The 12,300-nt window shown below is 42.3% G+C and overlaps 1 protein-coding gene across 2 annotated transcripts in view; it reads left to right on the forward strand.

The window, feature by feature from the left end:
- Positions 1–1,889: 1,889 nt before the first annotated feature.
- USF3 (upstream transcription factor family member 3) overlaps positions 1,890–12,300 on the forward strand; it is a 48,230-nt gene continuing 37,819 nt past the window's right edge. For both annotated transcript variants that reach the window (XM_067034620.1, XM_059063858.2), the window contains exon 1: positions 1,890–2,155. The gene's annotated coding sequence lies outside the window, so the exon portion shown is untranslated. The remainder of the gene's footprint in view (positions 2,156–12,300) is intronic.

Raw genomic sequence — 12,300 nt, forward strand, 5'->3', positions numbered from 1 at the left:
CATTCAGACCTTTCTGTTGTTGTTTTTAATTTTTTATTGAAGTATGGCTGATTTACAATGTTTCAGGGGTAGAGCAAAGTGATTAAGATTCTTTTCCATTATAGGTTATTACAAGATATTGAATATGGTTCCCTGTGGTATACAGTAGGTCCTCGTTTTTTATATAGTTTGTATCTGTTAATCCCAAATTCCCAATTTACCACCCCCACCTTTTATCAAATAGAAATTTATCTTATTTAACATCTCTACACTGTGCCAGAAAGGTATTCATATGTTTTCAATGGTGGTCCAAAGAAACTCTTAACAACTGTTTTCTGAACTGTCAAAACTATTTGTGTTATTTTACTTTAGGCTCGATGCATTGCACTTGCTTAGAAAATCATACATACCCGAGATACGATGTTTATTAACCAGAATACCTTATATTCTGATCACAATGGAAATTATTTCCTACAGCTGGACATACTAACTAATTCTATACAATTTCAGGTGCTATATTAGCATTACTATTAGGCTCTGAATCCTAGGGTCTTTCTTATCTGCAGCTTTGATTTGGGTATGCTAAATGCATTCAGAGGCAAGAACTTGATATGCTGAGATGCAAGAGTTAAAGAAAATTTCCAGGCTGTTTATCATGCCGTAGTTTACAAGTAACACTAAAGGCCTTCTGTTTCATCATAGCTTTTAAACTGCTGTACAAACATAAGGTGTGGTTACTGTTTAACTTTACACCTTTTCCCAATACAAGGTCAGCTTTCTCTGTACACAGGCTCAAGTAATTCCCACTATGCCATGCCCTGTGTGCACCTTCTGGAAGTTGCCTGGTCTAGCCCCTGGACATGTAAGATCTGGGACATTTCCGAACCTGGTGGTGGAAGCGCTTGGAAATCTTTCACCACCACTAGGTGGAGGACACCTGTTTCAGGGGAGGAGGGGTTATGAAATAAGAAGTAAAACCAGGAAAAGGGAGTTGTGACCACGGTTCCAGGGCCCCAAACCCATCTTGGAATTAGCGGACCCTCAGGTCTCCATGCCATCACCCGCGGCTCTGTACCTCCCAGATTTAGGTCCATAAGAACCCAAGCTTGAAGTTCCAAATCCCATCCCCGAATGTCACATATTCGCCTCCCCCAGCTAGGAGGCCCCCAGGACATTTCTGAACAGGGTCATCTCCAGTTCGCAGGAATCCGCCTTTGTGGCTAATGAAAGATGACAGATGACCACAGCCAACAAATTTGAGCAGCGTCAGGTCGGCAACGATCTTCCAGTGAAATGGCAGCCGGAGACGTCTGCATTCTCTTCTTTCTTCCCCACCTCCTGTGTTACAGAGGCATCATCCCGCCTTCCTGCCCTCTAGGCTAAGAGGATCTCTAATCGTTTCTGAAAGCCTTCCGTGCCCTCCTCCTTTCCAGTTTTTCCACTTCCAAACTCCTACCGAAGACGTGTAAAGCAGAACAGAGACCATGATACAAAGAAGTTTCTTAAAACACCTTTTCTAGGTTCTCAAGGCATCCCCTTTAAGGAACCAGGCCCACCTCATTCCCATTCACCTACTGGCTTTCCGTCCTGCCCATCACTCTACCTTTAAGAATATTTCCTGTTCCTTCAACCCAACTTGCACACCTCCGCCCCCCGGCCCTCCTCATTGGGCCGCCAGAGGCCCGTTCGCTCTTCACTTTTCCCTCCACCTCCTCCCGCCCTCTAGCCGAGCGCAACGGCGTCTCGGGTTCTGATCGGCTACCACGGCAGCCTCCCCGGGATCGGATTGGTGCCATGAGTGGCAGAGGCGGGACCGCGGTGCACCCAGGATAGGCTGTTCGCGAGCTGAGCGGCGGCCTCCGGAGGGGCGGGGGGAGGGGTCGGGAGGGGCGGGGGGAGGGGGGCTGGGAAAGTTGAGGCCGCGCTGCCGCCGGGTCTCCGGCCTTGAAGGCTTGGGCTCGCAGCTGCGGCAGTGGCCGCAGGAAGAGGCGGCGGGGGCGGGGGGAGAGGAGGGCCTGGGCCCGCGCTCCCCCAGCCCCAGAGGAGCAGGCGGCGGCCGCAGACTGAGAGATTCGCCCGGGCGGTCGGACAACCCTGCGGAACCCGCTTGGGATCATGACCCAGGCTGGGGTCGCCGCCGCCGCCGCTGCCGCGGCCGAGACCACGCAGCCCCGGGGTGAGTGACTGCTGGAGGGGGCCGCTGACAGCCGGGGCGGGGGCCGGGGCTGCGGGGGCGGCTCCGGGGGGCGGCTCCGGGCTCTGCTCCACCCACCCCTTCCCCGCTCCCGGAGGCGAGGGCTGTGCAAAGTGTGTCTTCCTCCTGGGGACCCCTGCGTGCGGAGCCTAGTGGGGCGCGAGCGCCGAAGGTGCGCGCACCCCTCTTCTCCCCGACCTCCCGGCGCCCCGCGTCCCCTGGTGCCAGGCCCGTGGGGGGCTCGCGCTGCGTCCCGACCCCCGACATGCGCGCGGGGCGAGAAGGGCTCCACGCTGCCCCGGGTGCATAAAGAGCTGGGCATTCAGGTTCATACCGGATGGCCTTTGCCCGCCTCCTTCACCTTTTCCTGTTTCCTTCATTCCTTCTTCTTTCCTTGCCCTCCGAATTTCCTTCGGACCCAATGGTCAGACTCCTGTGACTTGCTTTTTAACTCTGACACCTGTGTCGGAGAGTTAGGCTTGCGTCTTCTTTTTAGAAGCCTTTCTTTTCCTTTCTGAATAGGAACGATTCTCCCATACCCGCTGTCCCCTTCCCCCTCCCCCCACTACTGTTACAGTGGGATATGGTCCTTCGAATTTATTAACTTTATCTGGAGATAAGAGAATGCATAAACCTATATGTGGGATCCCAGCTAAAGACTTCCAGCTTACGTTCTCATGCTACTTTTACTATTAAGTAGATATATGGACCTAACACCACACAAAACTAGACAGTTGTGGCTAACTTAAGTTTACGGAAAAAAGACAGTTGCTTAATCAAAGTACAGATTTCTTGAATAAACCCTTCCGTGAGTAACATGGATTTTGAAGCATATTTGTACCTTTGCTTTTTCTTAAAAAGCAGCCAAGCAAACAAGCAAACCTGCTTTTTGAAGGATCAACAGGCTGTCATGCACTCTAATCACTTTGATGACTTTTTCCTCCTACACAGGACGCGCGTTTAATGTAGTACAGAGTTGCTGTATGGGATACATTTGGTGTTTCCCTTTATTTGTGAAGTACTTTAAAAGTAATTGTTACAATAAGCAAAATACTTTGTAATCATTGCACTTCAGAAACCAGGAACAGTATCCTGTCTCAGGAACAGTGTAAAGAAGAACTTAATCTCACGTTTTGCTCTAATCTAAGCAGTATGACTTTTTTATACATAGGTAGTACATTCTCTCTATATTTAAAAAAGAAGTTTTATAAAATCCAGACATGCATGCAGCCTAGAATATTCTTTGGAATAAAAGCACCTCATTGCAGGGATTCAAGGGCAGCATAGGATTGAAATGCTATAAATAAAATTCCATGAATTTTATTTCATGGAAATAAAATTCTAAAGTTGCAGACTGTGCAGTCAGTGAAATAGGCAGGTAAGAGAAATTGATCTGCTGTTTTCCTATTTTCAGACCTTAGCATTGTCAACAAGGGAAAAGAAACATCAGAAAACTGAGAATGTTTAACTCAAGTTAGGAGATAGGCTTCAAAATTGTTGCTCATAAACAGAGACTGAATCAAGCTTGGGTCTTAACCATATCTTTCATGTCTTATCTTTTTATCCTCTAACCCAGTGGTTCTCAGTCTGGACTATACAGTAGAATCATCTTATGTACTTTTACATTTTAATGCCCAAACTGCTTGCCCCAGAGAGTCTCTTACTTTTGATGTGGGGTTAACCTCAGCTGTAGGTGTAGTTGTTAAAGCTCCCCAGGTGTTTCTATTCAGCAGTCAGGGTTGAGAACTACTAATGTGTCTAGAACAATGTCCAATCTACTAGGCTTGCGTTCCAGGCTCTTCTAAATTAGGCCTTCACTCATGTGTCCAGCTTTCCCCCCACTACTTCCCAACATGAGCCTCCTTGTGGTCCCACAGATATGCAGTTCAGATCCCTGCTTTTGTTGATGACATTGGTCTTTCTCAGCATATGAATGCCCCTCCCTGTGCTCCCTCTCCCCAGTGACAACAGTTCTAACCCTAAACTTCAATGAAGGTTTTTTCCTGGACAGCTCTTTCTCTTTAGTGATTGGCTCCCTTTGAACTTTTAATCCACATATTGTTTAAAAAACTCCCTTTGTGGTTACATCATGTGGTGATTTAACTTTCTTTTTCTTTAATACATTTATTTATAACTTCTTTTGTATATGTGTTTCATTATTCTCAAACTTAACGGCAAGGAGTATTTTATTTTTCGCTCTTCTACAACAGTTCGCTGTGAGTTGGATTGATTTGCTTTGAAACCTCCCCACTCTGCTTGCAACAATAGTTTCAGGTTTGATTCGGTCCCAGATGTTTCTGTCGTGGTAGCTTCCTCACACCTTAACTCACATTGAATTCATGTATGGATGTCAGTTCCTTCCATGTATTTTCCTGACTTCTTCAGTAGGTTGATTATTTTCTGTGGCCCCATAACAGCTTGTACTTATTTCTGTGTTAACACTAATCACATTGCCGTTGAGTATGTGTTTATCCACCTTCTCCATGAGCCTGCTACCCCTAGAGCATCCACATTGAGAGCTCCAGGAGGTACGATTCACACTGTATTCTTAAATACCATTGCAGCATGTGGAGCTAGAACCCCATGAACATAGCAACTGTGTTCTCTTCATCTTTGTACTTCTGGGACCTAACATAGCACTTATTAGTAGGCACTCAAAAAATGTTTGTGAAATGAGTAAATGACTGTTGTGTTATGTATTATGCAAAGATAACCATATACATCTTTAGCATAGGTTGATTTGGCATTAACTGATTTCACTATTAAATATTTTTATGTCCTAGACTCCTATTATGGATTTATTAAGGATTAGTGGAATTTAAGTAATTATGGTTATGATAGATCACTTAAACATGTAATCATCCTTCCAATATGCATGGAGATATATGCCTTGAGTCTTTTATTCTGAGCTCTGTAAGTTGACTCTTGTTATCTGTAAAATATTTGTGGAACTCTAAGAGAAAAGCTGTTAACTGTCCAATTAGATAATTTTTCTTTTTCTCATTAAATTTTCCATATGGGTACAATTGCACTACTTCAGAAGTCCAGATCTTTTAATTAGATCAGTAGGGCATAATAAGTTGCTCCTATTAATGTGCTAATATCCTGTTCTTAATTCAGTTCATCAAGTATTTATTGAGTGCTTACCATGTGTCCAATACTCTTAGGTGCTAAAGAGAATACAGAAGTAGTAAATGGTGTGGACTCAGCTCTCAAGAAGTTTTTAGACTTACTGGGAGGACTGGAGAGCATCATATCAAATAAGGGACTGAACACAATAATCATTAGCTAATTTAAATATAAGTACTCAAAATTGATGATGCAGTGATTAATACCATGTAAAATTAAGAAAGACCAGATATTCCTTCAATAGACATTTATTACTCCCATACTGAGTACTACTTGTTGAGCATACAAATATGGAAGATGTGGTGTCTACCATTTAGAAGCTTATGGTCTAGTAGGAATAGCCAGTAAGCATACAGAGTGTATTTCCTGTTAAGATATTGTGGAGTCTGTATTATGTCAGGATGTTTGGGACTAACCTCTAGGGATCAGAGAAAGTTTCAAAGAGGATAATTAGGAGTTCCCAGTTAGAAAGTTGATACGAGCATTCCAAACAAAGTAATAGGTGCAAAGGCATGGAAATGAGAGGGGGCATTTCTTGATTAAGGAGCTACAAGTAGATTGTCATGGTAGAAAGTGGTATGTTAAAGAGCATGGACTTTGGAGTCAAACATGTGTGGTTTGCACACTTTTATTCCTGAGAGGTCTGAGCCCTGGCAGACCTTGTCTGTGTAATGTAGCAGTAGTGTGGTAATTTTGCTGCTAGTATTAGTAAATCGAGGTGTCCCAGGGTTCTCCTAGTTCCCACCTATGCTCCTTGTGACTTCCCGTTTGTCTATTTACCTGGCTGCATGAGGAGCCCCAGACAGCCTTCCCTCCAAATTAATGAAGCCCTTATTGGGGCCCTTGGCGAAAGCAGTCTCCCCTTAGCTACTATAATTTCTTAAACAGCAGAAGCCTGTAGTGCAGGTGACAGGGAGAAGAAATTTGTAGTGTAACCATGAGAGGTACCACTTATACCTCTACTCCACTTGCAGGATCAATTTCTCTTTGGTTAGAGCAGCAGAAATTGTCTTTGGCTAACTTAAGCAAAAAAGGGGGATTTATGGATAGATAACTGGTAAGTTCATGGAAGTGAACGAAGGTAGAATAATGAAGCCTTGGGAAGACCAGAGAAAGCAGCTTCTAGGATCACATGGGTCTGTGGGGCTAACTCAGCCTCAGCCACTTTTCCTCCTTGTGCACAGTCTTGTTGGTCAGCCCTGCGCCCGCCCCAGAGGTGAGCCCATGTCTGATAGTCATATCAGACCTCAGGAATCGGACAGGGAAGCTGTCCAAAGGAAGAGCTGGTGGTATTGCCAGAAGGCCAAAACCAAGATATTTCCTGCAGAGTTCATAGGATCTGGCAGTGTGGAGATCTTGATGTGTGAGCTTGATGTAAACAGTTTTAGGAATAAAAGCCATGTAACAGGGAGTTGAAGAGCGAATGGGAAGTGAGGAAGAAAGGACAGTGAGTCTAAACTGCTTGTTCAAGGAGCCTGTTGGTGGGAAGGGAGAAGAGAATAGGAACATCTAGAATCTGTGGCAAGGTCAGAAAAGGAAAAAAAAATTTTTTAATCTTTTAAATAGGAAAAAAATGAATAATATATTTTAATGTAAAAGCACTAATAGGGAAGGAGAGATTAATATATGAGAGAAAGGATATATTTTTGTAACAAAATTGCTAAGAAGTGGGAGTGATAGAGTCCACAACAAAGGTAGAAGGTTTAGTGATAGCTGGAAATATTAGGGAAGGTTTTATAGAAGAGGACATACTTGCACTGGGCTTTAAAGAGTTAATAGGATTTGGATAAGCAGAGCAAAGTGGAAAGGTTGTGTCAGTGGGAAAATAGCATAGATTTAGCAAAAAATAAGCTAGCTGATAAGGAGCACAGGGAAAAATCTGTCTGAACTGGGGAGGAGGGAAGAGTAGATGATGTGATCAGCTGTATAACCCTGCTCCTCTGTGTGTTGTACTAGTTAGAAATGGAGTGAGCCCTGCCAATAAAGAAGGCAGTGTGAGGTAGAGTCATGAAAGGTAGGACCCAAGAGTTTGGATTTGATACAGTAGATGCTGGAAAATGGTACTGTAGATTCTGGAGCAGGACAGGCATGTGATGGGATACAGTGCAATGGAAAGATGAATGCGACATTGGAGTATAAAACAATTGAAGAATAGGGAAAAGACTGGGAGCTAAAAAGAGCCAGACCTGTGTAAAATGGGGACTCATCTAAGGTGGTAGTAACAAACATGAGAAGAACATTGTGAAACAAATTGATAGGATTCGGTGAGAAGATCTGAAGGTTACTTTTGAGTTTAAAGTCTTGTTAAAATTTTGGTGTTGTTGATAAAATGGAGAAATTGGAAATAGGTCTCTTAAGAGGCAAGGCCATTTGACATGTTGCAAACAGACTCTTGTTTATTGGTTTTGAAATGAATTGCTCTGAGGAGAGCTTTGCCTAACGGAAGATTTGGAACAAGATCAGTGTTGAAATGTAGCTTTATTGTAGAAAACATAACAGCTTTTACACAGAAACAATTTGAAACTTTGCAGTGAAAAAGCAAATAGAGAAAAAGCATTCAGGGGCTTCACTGCGAGGGGCTTCACTGCGAGGGGCTTCCCTGGTGGCGCAGTGGTTGAGAGTCCGCCTGCCGATGCAGGGGACGCGGGTTCGTGCCCCGGTCCGGGAAGATCCCACGTGCAGCGGAGCGGCTGGGCCCGTGAGCCATGGCCGCTGAGGCTGCGCGTCCGGAGCCTATGCTCCGCAACGGGAGAGGCCACAACAGGGAGAGTCCCGCGTACCACAAAAAACAAAACAAAACAACAAAAAAATCATTCAGCCTTGGAAGTCAAAGTGAGAGAAAGACAAGGATTCATGTTAGAGAAAGATGATGCATAATTGGAGAGAGGAAGACAGCCTGGGAGAGAGAATTTCAAGAAAAGGCAGAGATCAGCATCCTCAAATCCCGCAGAGAGGAGAAGACCTTTGACTTGGTGAAAAATAGTCCCTGACCTCTAAGAAAGCAGTTTTGGTTGGCAGGAGCAATCAGAAGGCATACTGCCATGGGGTTTAGAAGAGATTGGCCAGTGAAGGAAAGGTGAGAAGTTTCATAGGAAAGGAGGAAAGAAACGGAATGATAAACAGAAAAGGCAGTAAATGCCAGTTTAATATGAGGAAACTCTTTGTATTTTGGAAACAAGAGAGAAATGGTTAAGGAGGGAATATAGTACTAAAGAGGAAAGAATCAAGTATAGAATCTTTCTCCACAGATGGTGGAATTAGCTTTAGGATGTTCTGGTAGCCTGAAAGGGCAGATGTATAGACAGAGGTCTGTTATGATAAATGTAGGATCCAGTTAAGGAACGTGAACCACATGACCTTCATCTTCCCAGTGAATTAGGGGGGAAATGGAAGAAAGGCAAGTAGAGTGTCTTTAGCTCTTGCTACATACCAGACACTTTGCTTGATCCATTAACCGTATTATCATGTAAACTCCTAAGAGTTCTTTGAGGGGTTGGTGATAATCTCCCAATTTCAAATGTGAGGATGCTAAGACTTCAAGGACTACTTATTTTTAAAACCGAATAGCCAGTAAATGTCAACTTTGAGGTTTGATCCTCAGTCTGATATCAAAGGCTAGTCTCATTCCACTCTACCATTCATTCATTAATGTGAGGTGAAGAATATGGGGAACTTGAGAGAATCTGTATTACTGATAACAGTGGCCATGCCTCAGAGTCACTTGAGGAGCTTTAAAAAGCTCCTGCACCTTACCCCTGTCACTCATTCCTTTAGCAGCATGCTCACTGATTACCCACTCTATTAGTCAGGCTTCTGCAGAGAAACAATAGGATATATGTCACAAGATGAGTCTGGAGCATCTTACAGTGCCAAAAAGTAAGAAAGTACTAAAGAGTGTTAATAGGGGGCTTCCCTGGTGGCGCAGTGGTTGGGAATCCGCCTGCTGATACAGGGGACACGGGTTCGTGCCCTGGTCCGGGAAGATCCCACATGCCGCGGAGCAACTAAGCCCGTGAGCCATGGCCGCTAAAGAGTGTTAATAGGAAATTTGAAGAGGACAGTTGGTGGAGAAGACTACTACTTTTACAACTTAAATCCTTCAGAATGATCGGAGTAGTTTAATATAAGGGTGTTTTATTTGTATAATGAAAAAAATCCAGTTAAATAAGAAGAATAAGAAAATGGGAGAATAAGGACACATCCTTATTAGTGTTGAAAAGCTGGGAAAGGTGTCATCTAAAGATGAAAAACATTGAGGACTTTAGGAGAAGTGAAAAGCATATAGGAGCCGGTTGATGACAAACCTTATAGCATTGAGAAATCTGCAACCTGATACAGGCTTAAAGGAGAAACACTAGAAAAGTGAGTTTTGCCAACACAATTGTGGAAAACCCCAGTTCTCAGAGACTTTGAAAAGTTGAGGTTGGTTGTCTTAGTCCATTTTGGTTGTTATAACAAAATACCATAGACTGGGTGGCTTACAAACAACTGAAATTTATTTCTCACAGTTCTGGAGGCTGGGAGTCCAGATCAGGGTGCCAGCATGGTTGGATTCTGGTGAAGGCCTTCTGAGTTGCAGACTGCCTACTTCTTGCTACAATCCTCACAAGGTGGAAGGGGCAAGCGACTTCTCTGGGCCTTGTTTTATAAGGGCACCAAGCCCATTCATGAGGGCTCTGCCCTCATGACCTAATCATCTCCTAAAGGTCCCACCTCTTAATACTATCACCTCAGGGATTAGGATTTCAGCATATGAATTTTTGGGGGGATGCCAATATTCAGATGGTAACAGTGGTCAAAAGGTAATTAGTTACTGGATTTTAGAACAACTGTACGAGGCCTAATTAGAACAGCTAATTACAGTGTTTACTCTTGGGCTAAGCTACTAGAACTTATTTATATAAATTGGGTGTATCTCCATCTTGGGCTTGAGGGCCAGAGAGAGAATCAGGGTTCTACCTCAGAGAACTTCTAACTGCCCCTGTGAATGTAGGGCTCCTTCCTTCAGAAGTTACCCATCTAGCTGCTCTCCTCCATCTCTGCATGATTCTCTGGATAGCCAGCACTCTCATAATCAGCATACACTTTCATGATGGGGAGAAGAATGATATTCACATATGTTAAAGCAGTGGTTGTTAGTGGTGGATGCCCATTAAAAGCACCTAGGGAGCTTTTTTTTTTTTTTTTTTTTTTTTTTAATTTCTACAGTGCATCCAGAGTTGAGAACCACTGTGCTGGGGAAACCAACTTTAGCTATCAGTTCGATTAACCAAGACTCACTAAATATTTAAGGAAAATCAAGAGGGTGAAAGAGGGACACCAAGCTGAACAAACAGAGGAATTGATTTTTGAGAAAACAAATTGAATATAATAGATAAAAGATAATATTTGTTATTCAAAAATATCCTGAAAGATTTTAGGGAATACAATTTCCGTAAAATAAGAGCGGGGTGCTATGAAAAAGAAACAATAACAAGTCAGTTTTTGGAAATTGAAAACAGATTTTCTGAAATAAAAACTTTAATAGCAGGCTGAATAGCAGCATGGTTGTAATAGATGACTGAATTAATGAACTAGAAGATCAGACCAAGGAGTTTTTCCAAAACATGATACAAAAGAACAAAGAAGAAAACTATGAGCTGTTGGACATGAAATATATATCTAGGAGGAGAACTAATATTCTAGAACTAAAATTCTGCACAATTTCAGTAAGTCTTTGGCAGAGGGGAGATGGTGGGCATTTGGTGGGTAAGAATTAGAGTGTGTTAAAACTTCTATAGGTAGAAGAGGAGACCATAGATGCTGTTTTTAATAGGAAGAAAATTTGTTTAAATTTAATATTAGTATAGCTTAAGTTATTGATATGTGATTCCTTTTCTGTCAGCGTTATCCTCTCAGCTTTGCTTTTCTTTGTGTGTCAATTTCATCCTCAGACTGGCTTCCCTCTTTTGCAAGATGTCTGCAAGTTCAGTATTTGCAATACCTGCTTTCTCTTTAAATTGGAGAGAGAAAGGGCACAGCTACCCACATCATCAAAGAAAAGTCCTGAGCTTTGCTTTGATTGGATAGGTCAGAGACCAGTCACTGTTGTCAGAAAAAAAAATCATTTGCCAAGACCTGCCAAGGCCTACTACTAAAGCACAAGGGCTGTGCAGGGGAGGGGTACGTACCTAAGTGAGAATTGGGGAAGTTCATGGAGCGGAGAGGAGAAAATGTCTAACAAATGTCCACTACAGTATGTTTCATAAAATTGTTAAGGATATTTATGAATAGAATAGATATAGAAGGAAAGAACATATTGAGGAAAATAAACAAAAAGCCAGCCAAGGAAAAGTAAAAACTTACTGGAGGAGGGAAGAGAAAAAAAGCAAAATATGACCAAATGTAGCAATAGTTACAATAAATGTGACTGTAATATATTCTCATTTTTTTAAATGCTCTTAAATTATGTAGAAACAAATCTCCAGATTTGTATTATTTTAAACAAATATAAACAAAATAATGCAGAAAGGTTAAAAATAAAATACATACATACTCAGACAACAAACATTTAATTTAAAATAGTTGATAAAATTTTATACCTAAGGAGCTAAAAATACACACTCTTCTCAAATACTCAGATAACACTTAACAAAAATATATCATGTAACAGGGCTACACAGAAGATCTCAAATTCTGAAAATTGAAAATTTTTTATTGCCAGTTGTAATGCATGGAAATAGTTCTCTCTCTCTCTCTCTCTCTCTCTCTCTCTCTCTCTCTCTCTCTCTCTTTCTCTCTTTCTCTCTTTCTCTCTCTCTCACACACACACACACACACTCTTAACAAAAGTGGAACCAAAAAAGAAGAAATATAACTTCTTGGAAAGCTTTTTACTTTACCTAAGTTTGAAGAGGATATAAAAGTTGAAATTACAAGGAAGAAAAAGTCAAGGTAATAAAAACAAGCAAATCATGGAAAAAAGAAATATAAATGATTTATAACATGTGAAAGGGTAT

Source organism: Kogia breviceps, chromosome 5, assembly GCF_026419965.1.
Source record: "Kogia breviceps isolate mKogBre1 chromosome 5, mKogBre1 haplotype 1, whole genome shotgun sequence".
Lineage (NCBI taxonomy): Eukaryota > Metazoa > Chordata > Mammalia > Artiodactyla > Physeteridae > Kogia > Kogia breviceps.